Raw genomic sequence first — 13,903 nt, forward strand, 5'->3', positions numbered from 1 at the left:
GGGAAAAGGGACCTGAATCCACCAGTCATCTCTGCAGAGCAACTGGTCTGTTCTCCTTCTTGTAGTATACTTATAGTAGGCCAATATTTTGTTACATTTATTTTTCTGGTTTTGGTGAGAGGAAGATGTCTTGCTGGTTCTCAAAAGCAAATCCCTTGAAGTTACTCCTTACCCCTAGTCTTATAGTACAGAACACTGCTGCCTTGTGACTCTAGCACTCTCTGTACCTCCATATCCCTCCCCAGGGCACACAGACATTTCCACAATTCTTTACTAATCAGCCTATCTGAAACAGCTGTATTAAACTAACCCAGCGTGATCAAAACACAATTTTTATTTGTATTTCCCTTCTTTTAAACACTTTTAAGATTAATAAAATCTCTTTCCACCCCCACCCCACCCCCATAGATGTAAAACTTTCACACATATAAGCAATCCTTCAGTGATTACAACTCAAAACATTTTCTGAGTTGGTAAATTAAGGTGGTCCATGTGATCATCTAAACTCTAAACATGACTTTAACTAGTCTTCCCTCTGCTCCCCCTTGCTGGGGCCTAAGCTGGCAACTTGCAGTGGGAAAGGTCAGAGTACTCCTCTCTTACTAAGCTAATCCTACTCTTCTACCAGCTTGATCAGCGAGATGCAGAACTGCCCAGGATTGGCCCCACAGGGAGAGAGCATCAAAGGAAAGGGCATGGACAGTGGCAAGTCTGTGGTTGCATGGTAAAGGGGCCTTCTGGGGAGCGTGTTTAATACTGACTCTTCCTCACAGAGGCTTTTATGGGTTCCTTAGAGAGTGCTCTTATTGGAAACCTCCATTTCTGGCCACATTGACATGTGGACACCTCCCCTTCCTAAGCCCCTGGCTTTTACAGTGCCCCACTCAATTTTGGACTCTCACTACTAAAAGACTCCTCATACTCCCAATTCTGGGAACGATCTCTCTTCCACATGCCCATCATGGGAAATGCTCATACCTCCTTAGTCCCAACAAACTCTGGAAGTGTTAGCCTGTTTCCACACTGCCACCTTTACCCTTCTGTTGCAGACAGGCATTGTTCTCTGTGTTACCCAAGTGAAGAGAATATATTTCAAACTGACTGATTCCATTGGAGGCTCCTCTCAAACTGAGCTTGAAGTGAAGGAGGTAGAAACTCTCTTACTCCCCATCCGTACTTGCATACGCACATCCCCTTCCCCTTCTCAACAATCTCTCTAGGTCCATTTTCCCCACCTTTTTACCATCTTGATGTGAATGTGAGACCCCTATATGAGGGGCTCACGAGGTATGCATTTTTTTATGTATGGTGTTTTACATTTTTGGGGGTAAATTTTGTATATGGTAATCTAGCACATTACTTTAAAATTTCAGATATAGTATAACAATTTTTACTGGTGTGATTCCCAAAACTTGGATTTTACTCCCTGTTTGCCCTTCTCTATGACTTATGCCATCCCAATTATGTTATGCTAAGCTGTGGCACTGAGCTGAAGGCTGGTTTTCCCCTAAACATCTGCAGTTGTTTCCTTATAAGTCCAGGGAAGCTGGCCAATAAATCTGGGCTGCTTCCCACAACTATTCACTTGAACCCAAGTAACTCTATTCCACATCAGAGCTTAATGGGAGGAAGGGAATTAGACATACTGTTGCTACCCTCTCCTTCTTTCTGTCCACAATCTAGCAGCATCAGAAAGGATTTCTTTCCTCTAGACCTCTTCCTGAGGGGATACGACTGCTTTCTCATTACACCCTCTCATTAAGTATGCCAGGCTTTGTGACTTGGGAACACTCTCATTGTTTCTACCAGGAATACTGCAATAAGCAGCAGACTTATTGAAATAAATGTCCTCTATTACATGTATTGATACTGTGATTGCTTGAAATTCTGCCCTTTTAAACTCATGAGTTTTTCTTTTCCTTCTAATTGCTGTAATAGGAAATATGACCGCTTCAGTACTTAAACCAAATCTGATTTATTACCAGAACCACAGGGGGAAGTTTTAAAATGCTGATTTCTGCATATCCCTTTCCTCCAACCGCACCATCTGCCCCCAGATCATTGAATCGATTACAGGGCTGGAGATCTGGTTACCTAACTATCATGATTTTAATGGTTAACTATGTTTGGCAGCCATATTCTTTAACATTAAAATTGAAAAGTCTCTGCAGAGACTACGAGCTAGACATACAGAGAAATATGAAGTACAGGTAATAAGAATCTGGTATAAGACTTTTTAATTTTCATTTCCTCTATATTTCTAGCAACTTCCAGAATATGAGGATTCATGTTCATCTCTAAAGTTTTGCCACTGATCAACAGTCAATATAAACCTATTATTTAAGCCTTAATTTTAGGAAAGTCAAATACATGCTCCTATTGCACAGCAGTTCACTCAGAGCTTGTATACTGATAATTTAAATTGATTTTTTTTTAGGAAAAAAATTTTCACCTTGTCTTCATCTATAAAAGGTCATAGAAAGCATTAATAGATTTCGATACCATTTTTTGTAAAGCTGAAGGAACTAAAGCTGAATGGCACTTTGAGAAAAAAATGATGTGATACTCACACTACAAGAGAATTCAAAATCTGCTTGATGTCCAAAGAACATATAATATGTGAATGGAATACATCCAACATTTTAAATGTCTAAGCCTCACAACATAGGTTCGAAAGAAGAAAACGTTATTATCAAGAAGCTTTTGAGGATAAGAAAAGAGTCTTTATTGTACCTATTCCCAAATACACTTGCTGACTTTACACAATGACACAAAAAGAGACTTAGGATAAAAATTTTAACAGACTTATATCTTAAGAAGTTATACCTACTGATACTAGACTTTGTATAAATAAACTTGAATAGCTCAGATACATTTCAAAAAATCCATAAATTCTAACCTAAAGATGGTTTTACCATCAATTGCTCCTGCAAATAACATCGGGGGCCCTTTGGTATCTCTAAAACACACAGTCATGCTTCCACTGTGGCATATGGATATGGCTTCAAAAGTTAGAAAGCAAGTAGAAAACATTTAGAGAAAAAAACTGTTTAATATTTATTCCTGGATTGGGGGAAACCGTTGCTATCTTTCCCAGAGTTAAATATATTGTACCCTAAGGTTTTAAGAAGGTACTTATAAAGAAATTAATTCTAATCCTATAGCTATGTAGAACAGTGATTTCTACATTTATGTAATTATGATTCTTTTTAATTATCTAAAATAAAGGAGGAGTAATCATAAGTTTTGTTTTAGATGTTCTCACTCTCCAAAATAACATCCTTAATCTCTTTTATGCCAATTTTTCTTGAATCAGTTTTTCCCAAGATCAATTACATTAGTAAATATTTCCACTTTCCAACAGCCTCAGAGCATTTGAAGCTGTGTCTTCATTAGAACCATCTTGCAGTTCACAAGCTAAGTTCTGAGGTGTTTTATCAGAATTCATTAGTTCCTCAAGAGACTGAGAGAATTTCTCATAAATGTTACCTAATGGGTTTAACACTATACCTCAGTCAATGCATATTTGAGTTAACCTATATTTTAAACAACTTAATTAGAACTTATTTGCTAGATTTCTGTTCCCTAAAGAGTAGTCCTTAATGGAATTCATACTGAGTAGCAGACTTAAGTGAAGTGTTTCTGAAAAGTCACTGGGAATCATAGATACCTTATTAATTGAAGACCTACTAGAATTTCTTGACTATGACACTTTCTCTTTATGTCTATTACCATAAAATAAAATAGTACTCACCTTAAATAGATATAAAGATTTTTTCAGATTATTAACTCATACTATTAAAAAGAGTTGTCTCTAAGAGGATATTCTCTCTCTCAGGAGGTACATGAGACAATCCATATGAGTTGAAAAGAAAATATTTTAATTTTCATTCATTTTATTTAAAGAAAAAAGACAAGCTTTATCAATTTTCAGCATTTAATACTCAGATGAGCACTCACATCCTTGTCCATCTGTGTATCACACAGTCACCACCACATAGTGGAGATGAGGTGTACTAGGAAAAAAGTTGCTCCACAATACAGAGGAGTTAACAGTCGTGCCTCACACGTGCATTTCTTTTTAGTGTAGTAGACACATGGTACTTGAAATGTGACTGGCTAATCAGATTTACAGATAATTTTCTAATTTTAGCTAAAAGACTCTCCTAAACTAGACAAGTAGTTTAAAAACTACTGCCAATTTTTGACAAAGGCACCAAAAACATTAGTTGGGAAAAGGACAGCTGCTTCAATAAATGAAGCTAGGAAAACTGGCTATTCCTATATAGAAGACGAAAGTAGGCCACCACCTCTCACCCTATACATAAATCAACGCCAAATCGATTAAAGACCCAAATGTAAGATGGGAAACTATAAAACTACTAGAAGAAAACATGAAAGAAACTCTTCTGGACATAGGTGTGGGAAAAGATTTTATGAATAAGACCCAAAAACATAAGCAAAAAAAAAAAAAAAATGTAAACAAATGGAATTTTACAACTAAAACATTTCTACACTGCAAAGAAATCAACAGAGTGAAAAGATAACCTAAAGAATGGGAGAAAATATTTGGAAACTATTCACTTTACAGGAGATTAATAACCAGAATATAAAGGAACTCAAACATCTCAACAGCTCCCCACCTCCACCAAAAGAAAAGCCAGTTTTAAAACAAGGGCAAATGATCTGAACAAACTTTTTTCAAAAGAATACATACAAACAGCCAACAAGTATATGAAAAAAACTTCAACACCACTAATCATCAGGAAAATCATTAGGAAAACAACAAAATCATCAGAAAAAAACACCATTGATCATCAAAACCACAATGAGATAGCATCTCAACTCAGTTAGAACGACTATTATCAAAAAGACAAAAAATAACAAATGCTGGGAAGGATGTAGAGAAAAGGAAATGCTTGCATGCTGTTGGTGGGAATGTAAACTGGTATGGAGAATAGTATGGAAGTTCCTCAAAAAACTACAGGTAGAACTACCATTTAATCCAGCAATCCCATTACTGGGCATTTATCCAAAGGAAAAGAAAGAGACATCTACATCCTCATGTTCATTGCAGCATTATTCACACTAGCCAAGATAGGAATCAACTTAAGTATCCAACAATAGATGAACAGGTAAAGACTATACGAGGCCAGGCACACTGCCTCCCCCTTGTAAGGACTTTGGGAGGCCAAGATGGGCGATCACTTGAGGTCAGGAGTTCAAGACCAGCCTGAACAACATGGTAAAACCCTGTCTCTACCAAAAAAATATAAAAATTAGCCAGGCATGGTGGTATGTGCCTGTAGTCCCACTACTCAGGAGGCTGAGGTGACAGAATCACAACCTTGGAGGCAGAGGTTTGCAGTAAGCCAAGATCACACCACTGCATTCCAGTCTGGGTGATAGAGTGAGACTCTGGCTCAAAAAAGAAAAAAAAGAGAGAGAGAAAAAGAACCTGTGCTATAAATACCCAATGGAATATCATAAAAAAGAATGAAACTGTCATTGGCAGTAACATGGACAGAACAAGAAAACATTATGTTAAGAAAAATAAGTCAAGCAAAGAAAGACAAATATTGTATTATTTTAACTCACATGTGGAAATTTAAAAAGTGAATCTCATGAAGATAATGAAAGATTGGCAGTTATCAGAGTCCAGGAAGGATAGCGGAGAGGAAACTATAAAAAGAGGTTGGGTTAAGGAGTACATACAGTTAGCTAGAGGAAATAAGACCTAGTGTTTGGTAGAACAGTAGCATGACTATAGTTAACAACAACCTACGGAACATTTCAAAACAGAAGAGAATAATTTGAATTATTGAATGTTCCTAGCATAAAGCAAAAATAAATATTTCATTTAAATATCAAAAAACTGGATAGCCTGGTAACCCTAATTTGATCTCTACACATTATATGAATGTACAAAATTAGCATATGTACTCAGAAAAAAAGTAAAATATATATCGATAAAACTTAAAATATATAAAACACTAAAAAAGTTGATGTCATAGAGGTAAAAATAGAATATACTAAAGGCTAAGGAGGGTGGGGGTATTAGGGAGAGACTTCTTAAAGATACAAAAATACATGTAGAAAGGAGGACTAAGTTCTAGTGTTCTGTAGCACTTACTAACTGTAAGATGACTATAGTTAATAATACATATTTTTAAACAGCTAGGAGATACTGAATGTTTCCAAAACAAAGAAGTAGCAAATGTTTGAGGGGATGAATATGCTAATTATCCCGATGTGATCACTATATATTGTACGCATTGAAGCATCATTATGTACCCCATAAATATGTACAATTATTATGTGTCAGTAACAAACCGTTTTTAAAGGAAAAAATAAAATATGAATTTACATTTACTATGGCTGACAGTTACTCTTGTCTTAACTCTTGTTAAGATGGGAAACCATAAAACTCTACAGTTTTATAGTTTTAAGCTATTAATAAATGATACTATCAATAAATAAATATCATAGCTCTTAATAAATGATATATTTGAAACAAGACCAGGTACAGTGGCTCAAATCTCTAACCCCAGTGCTTTGAGGCCAAAGCAGGAAGATTACCTAAGACCAGGAGTTCAAGGCTGCAGTGAGCTCTGATTGTGCCACTGCACTCTAGGTTGGGTGACAGAGGTAGACTCCATCCCTTAAAAAAAATACACACATATACATGGGCAAGATATTTAAAATACATTTTTAGCTTATGTTTAAATTATTGTACATATTTCAATGTACATATATTAATATAATAGTAAGCATATTTAATGCATAAATACATAAATATATATAAAGATATTTGGGGAATACATGATAAAAGTATTTTATCAAGCTATGAGTTAATCAAATCGTTTACAGATCATGAACACAAAAAGGGGCAGAAAGAAGAGATATGGTAGAAAACAGCAAGTAACCCACAAATAAAAAGTATATATACCACTGGGATGTGTTTTCTTGTTTTCATACTTATTCTGAATACAAGTGTGGTTTATGTTTTGGGAGTATACGCAAAGCAAAAAATAATTACAAAATCCCATACTGAAGATTTCATTTAAAGAAAACTTAAAAGTTCTAAATATGGTATTCATCTTCCCTTCTTCAACACATTTCTTCATTGTTCAGTTCAGACTGAATTAGGAATTGCTCCTGAGATGAAAAAACAGCAATTTGAGTTGTAATACAATGAAGTTCTTCTGTTTCTGGTTTAAGGGAAGCTAGGACAATTTATTCCAAATTAAAATATGCCCTGAGAAACTAGGGGCATAATGGAAGGAAAATATCTCTGCACTGATTTTACTAGCCATGCTTGCAATCACAGCTCTGCCCACAGTGCCTGGGGTGGAGTGAAAGAATGTTCAGTAACATTGACGACTCAGAGGAAGAGTCAACCGATAGTTGCCATCACCTGTGAGCAGAAAACAGCGAACTTTCCTCATAAGTTAAAGATGTAACTAAAAGACCAAACACTTTACCGATAACAAAAACGCCCTGTGATTATCATGAAATTCAAAACCAAGACACCTGTGAGCCACCTACCACCTAACTGAATGTCTCATTTTTTTTCAGAAGTTTAAATATTATTCTGTGGGCCGACCTTTTCACTTCTCTACGAGTTTTCCCTAAGGGTAAATCTTTAGTGGTAATAATTTGATGGAAGGTTCTTACTTCAAGAGTGGCAAAATCCTCAGAGAAGTTCCCCGGCATATGAAAGCTATTTTTTCTTATCTTCTATAATTTTAGAAGGTATTTTAAAGATGTTCCTGGGATCAGACTTTATGTGCAACATGTCATGAGAGAGTGAATATTGACGATCAAACTGCTCTTCTAAAATGTATCATAAAATCAGGTTTATAGTAAATGTTCTTCAGACCATTAGCTATCATAATTCTCCAGTCCTTTCCTTAGCTGTTTTATTAATAGTGTACAATCCTCATTACTACTAACTGTTACTTGTTAAAAACAGACCCATCTACCATAAGCCACATCTCCTCCCACTCCCTGTTTTACAAGATACCCATAAGTAGCCTCAAAACCCATCTGTTTGGGATGCTGAAGGATCCTCCCTCTCGCAAGGAAGACAAAGGAGCTCAATGGCCTCTTCCGGACTTTTCCATTACTAGAGCTTAGCGTGCCTTAAAATGCAGCCTGGATTTATAATTAATTTGGTTGAATTTTTAAAATTAATCCCCTGGTAATCTGTGCAGAAGGAAATTCACATTCAGAAAGAAGAGACAAAGAGTGGAAGAAAACTCCAGAAAAAAAGAGAAGTCTTTTGTCTCCTTCATGATTACTTTTGAAGCCAATGTCATCTCATAATATCCACTTAGTAAAACTGACGGCAATGAGTATGTTTTGCCTTGAGGCTCTGTCTTGTGCTATCAGAAGTAAATGGAGGTCCCTAAAGGTCTCTGACTAACCCAGAGGAAACTTTCTGCTTCCTCTCTGAAGCCCAGTGGGGAAGGCTTATGGCAGTTCAGCTGAACCATATTGCTTATGTGATGAAGATGGACAGCAGGAGGAGAGTGAAGCCATTCTGCAGAGTAGATGGCAAATAATCAGAGAGAAGGCAGATAGCAGGAACTCTAAGGACTCAAGGGACAACATCTAAGGCAAAGTGACATTGATATCAACATCTAGGAAATGATAGAGGCAGATAAATTGCTCAGGCAAGAAAAAAGAGATGGGATGACCCAGTTTAAGCAAAAAGTAATTTGCTAATCACAAAGCAAAGAAATAATACAATAGGCTCCTCTTTTCACTCATACACAGCAGGTATAGCCATTATCCAGATAGAGCAGTGGACAGAAGAGATCAACTGCAATGTGACTGACTGGTACTCAAACCACAAAGGGCTGCTTCCGAACAAGAGCTCACCCCAAAGAAAAATTGGCAGCCAGTGCCACCTGCAGAGGAAAGATATATCTTCCGCAGGCACTAGCTCTCCATAGCTGACAGGCTGATATATTCTGCTGAATAAATCGAAAAACTTTCAAGTGGTCTAAAAAAGGTAGTCTGAAGTAGACTGCACTGCAGGGATCCAATCAAGTTAAGAATGTCAGGAGCCTGTGGCAAGATCCGCAACAGGAAAAAAGACTCATAACCTCTGAGTTAAGTGCAAATGAGAAAATAGCATGGTGGGTTTTGTTTCTTTTGTTTTTTTGTGTATGGTGTGTGTGTGTGTGTGTGTGTGCACGTGCGTGTGTAGCTACATACTGTGATTTTTTTAAAGGACACTGCAAAATTGTTCTCTCCATATAAGGAGTAAATTAGGCATGAGAAGTATTTTTTTACTGGAACAGAAATCAAGTATGTTATTTTCTCCAAGAATTTTTAGGCTTTTTAACTCCACCTGGAACTGACTTTCCTTCTTCCCGGCTCTACTCAAGCTCTGCCTCCTCCACAAATCTCTCCCAATGTATACATCCCTGATTGTTCATGGCTTTCTCTCAACTGATAACTAACTTACTGCTTGAATCATTCAATGTGGAGCTTAATTGAATACTATCTTAGTTTCTGCTTATTGCTTACTATGAGTAAATTTAAACTCCCAAACAAGACTACAAGGTCCTTGAGAGCAAGGATTATGTCCAATATGTAGATCCTATTTCCCTCAGGTGGTTGAGTATATATATAGAATTTATCTCTTGCCATCTTTTCTGAGGAGGGTTGGAAAGGCCTCCTGGTGCACAAAGGTCCCTCTTCCCTGTGTTTATTTTCTTTAACCCAAAGAATTCACCCACTTGGATTAAAAAATTAACCCAGGCAGTATGCGTGGCTGGGGAATCCGTGTGGAGGTCACGGTGGAAGCAGGTTGTGAGAGGGTCCCGCAGAAGAAAACATGGCTACCAGCGTGTTTGAGTCCATCCGCAAGTTTGGCCTGGCCTTAGCTGTTGCAGGAGATGTGGTGAACTCTGCCTTATATAATGTGGATGCTGGGCACAGAGCTGTCATCTTTGACCGACTCCGTAGAGTACAGGACATTGTGGTAGGGGAAGGGACTCACTTTCTCATCTTCTCATCCCATGCGTACAGAAACCAATTATCTTTGACTGCCAATCTCGGAAATGTAATGTACCAGTCGCTGGTAGCAAAGACTTACAGAATGTCAACACTGCACTGCACATCCTCGTCCCACCCATTGCTAGCCAGCTTCCTCGCATCTTCACCAGCATCGAAGAGGACTATGATGAGCGTGTGCTCCCATCCAACACGACCAAAATCCTCAAGCCAGTGGTGGTTCACTCTGATGCTGGAAAACTAATCACCCAGAGAGAGCTGGTCTTCAGGCAGATGAGCGACGACCTTACCGAGCGAGCAGACACCTTTGGGCTCATCCTGAACAACGTGTCCTTGACACATCTGACCTTCGGGAAGGAGTTCACAGAGGCGGTGGAAGCCAAACAGGTGGCTCAGAAGGAAGCAGCGAGGGCCAGATTTGTGGTGGAAAAGGCTGAGCAGCAGGAAAAGATGGCTGTCACCTCTTCTGAGGGCAGCTCCAAGGCAGCTGAGATGATCACCAACTCACTGACCACCTCAGGGGACGGCATGATCAAGCCGCACAAGCTGGAAGCTGCGGAGGGCATCATGTACCAGCTCTCACACTCTCAGAACATCACCTACCAGCCGGCGGGGCCGTCTGTGCTCCTCCAGCCGCCCCAGTGAGAGCCCACCCTGACTGAACCTCTGCAGACTGACTGGGCCACAGCCCCGATGATTCTTAACATCACCTTCCTTCTGCCCCCACCCCAGAAATCATTGTGAAATTTCATAAATGGCTTAAAGTGAAGGAAATAAAGGTAAAATCACTTCAGATCTCTAAGAAAGAAAGAAAGAAAGAAAGAAAGAAAGAAAACGAAAGAAAATGAAAGAGAAAGAAAGAAAGAAAGAAAGAAAGAAAGAAAGAAAGAAAGAAAGAAAGAAAGAAAGAAAAGAAAGAAAGAAATTAACGCAATGATAGTACTAACAATCCCTGGGATGATTTCTCCGCACAGCTATTCTGTACTGATATGCAAAATAATAAGTTTGGGACTTCAAGGCCTGAATTTGATTCTCAACTCCATCACTTCCTAATGACATGATCTTGTTATTCACATCTCCATAAAATTTGGTCATCTATAAAATGAGGAAATAAGATTCTACTCATGGTTATGTGATAATTAAAAGAAAAAAAAATGCATGTAAAATTTAGCCCATAGAAAGCAACTAATAAATGCTAACTTTTTAAAACAATAATAATAATAGTAACAATATGTACTGACATATAAACTGAAAAGTGTGAGATTCAACCCTACTTGCAAGCTGACAAAAGAGCCTGTCACTGTATCATGGATGCTGGAAAAGACACTAGACTACTACATCAGACAATGGGCTTTGTTAGAGCATAGCCAGTAAGATGAACACAGTTCCATTCATCCGCTAAAGTCCCACCAGGGTTTGGTCACAGTTAAGGCACTCTGAGCCCAGGACACTCAAATCTTATATAATAGGCTGCAAGCAAACGTGTCCAACATTTGTTCTGAAGGTGAATATTATCCTTATTATGCTATTTAGTAATCATGCATGCTCTCTGCTTCAGAGAAAGACACTATAGCTTCTAGGGCTTATAGTATACAAACATCCTTTAAAAAATGTCCCACACAAAGACTATCAGAGTCTGTGTTCTCAATATGTGCAGGAAACAAGCAATCCAGAGAATTGCCTTCCAACAAAACTTAGCTCCTACTAGCAAGGACCTGACAATCTGCAGGAAAAGATAGATAAGTAAATTTTAAAACGGAGAGATCAGAAAATAGTACTATTTTAAAAATCATTAATATAATAAATGCATACAATTTAAAAATATCATACAACTATAAAAGATAGTGAAGCCATATATTTACTAACGTGAAAATCATTTATGATATATTGTTTGTTGCAGAAAGTATGTCTAAAAAATAAGTATAGTATACTCCCATTCATATGTACAGGTAAATCACATAAATCATTGACATGGGACACTGTAAATAATCAACAGATAATTTCATTTACATAAAATGTTAAACTTACGTAATATTTGTAAATACTGTCCTGGAATGATATAAAGTCCAACATGCTGTGTACTTAAGAACTGTGAACAAAAAGTTATCTTAAAAAGACAAGGAATCCAGGCAGGCTTCCTAGAGAAAGTAGTGATTAAGCGGAATTTCAGTGCGATGTAAAAGTGGGAAGAGAATTTAAAGCAGAAGGCAGTTGTGAACTCACTGAACTTGGATAGCATGATGGATTCATAAAATAGCATAAAACTATCCATAAAACTGCATGTTGTGTGGAGTAACCAGGATAAAAGACAAATACAAAAATAAATAGTAGAAGGTAGGACTAAAAAGGTAGACACGAGTCAGAAAACAAGCAGCCAGTAATGTATTTTAAAAGGTAAGGAGGTGGTAAAACGGCATCGACCTCAGAGTTCTGCCTGCAGCAGGCTCCACTCTGAGAGCCAGATTCAATGCTGTGTACATGCAGCTGCTTGACGAAAAGGGACTGGACTTACAGCCTCTCCAGCCCCTTCCATCCCTGAACTACATTCATCCAACAAGCACAGGATGTCTCCACTAGGATTACCCCCAGCACATCAGACTTGTCATGTCCAAAATGGTATACATTATCTCCTCCGTCACCCAAATCAAAACCCAAAAGTGTCTTTCTAGAGTTCTTCCTAGAACTCCACTACTAGTTCTTCCTATTAGAGGAAGAGTTTTTCTCATCCCTGCCTCATTCCCCACCCCACACCCCATACAGAGGCCAGTCAGACATATTTTCATTCCTCCTTCCCAATCCCTTAGTCTGTATTCCACTGCCACCAGAGTGGAAATGCTAATCTGTTTGTTTCCCTCTTAAAAATTCTGTAATCGTTCACCAACATCTACAAGGTAAAGTCTATCTTCTTTACCATGCCATACAAACTTATTCATAATCTGGCCCTTCCTATCTTTCCAGCTTTGCCCTGACCACCACCCTTAAGCACTCCATAGTCATGGCATTTCAAACTACAGAGGTTCCTTAGAATACACCATGTTTTTCTGATCCTTTTTATCTTCTCACAGGCACAGACTCTCTCCAGAAAGTCCTGTCTTTCCTTATGACACTCCCAGTTCTTTCCTTAGCCATCTAACAAACTATTCACTTTTCAAGACCCAGATGAAACATCAACCCCTTAGGGATCCTCTCCTGATCAGGTAAGTGCTTCTTCCTGTGCAAGCATGTAGTGTCATAAGCAACTAATAACTGATTCATTATAAATATGGCAACTGAAACACTGCTTTATGTTTATATGTCTCTTTTATATAAATCTTTATTAGATTGTGAAACCCTTAAAGGTAGGGTAAGATCTTATTCTTTGCATTTTTATTGCTCACCACATAATGAAGACTTTATAAATGTCGGATAACTAATTGGCTAGATATATGGATGAATGGACTGTTTCTAGTTATTTGTCTGTATTAACACAACTCAAGTTGCTAAAAGAAATTTTACAATAGAAGAGGCTTTCAAAATGGAAATACACTTTCTTAGTTCTAGCTCCTCAGTGGCTTAATCTCTTCTTTTTAAACACAAGCACACAGACGCACACGCACACACACACACACAACACACACATAAGTAGCCTTAAAGTGAAGGTCTTATTAGACAATATGCTTAGCATTCCCAAAGGCACTAATCCTAATAAATGTCCAAAGAACATTGAGCTAACAACAATTCCATTTATCAAGTGCTTACAGTGAGCTTTATGTACCTTACCTTAAATACAACAGTACGCTGTGAATTTGATGTTACTCCCATTTTACAGATGAGGCAACTGCCTCTGAGAGCATATGAAGGACACATAATTAAGGAAAGGACAAACTGAAATCTA

General features: G+C 37.9%; 1 pseudogene; it reads left to right on the forward strand.

Moving 5' to 3' along the window:
- Positions 1-9,850: 9,850 nt before the first annotated feature.
- Positions 9,851-10,674, forward strand: LOC101038005 (prohibitin 1 pseudogene; annotated as a pseudogene).
- Positions 10,675-13,903: the final 3,229 nt, after the last annotated feature.

Source organism: Saimiri boliviensis, chromosome 4 (assembly GCF_048565385.1).
Source record: "Saimiri boliviensis isolate mSaiBol1 chromosome 4, mSaiBol1.pri, whole genome shotgun sequence".
In the NCBI taxonomy this organism is placed as follows: Eukaryota; Metazoa; Chordata; class Mammalia; order Primates; family Cebidae; genus Saimiri; species Saimiri boliviensis.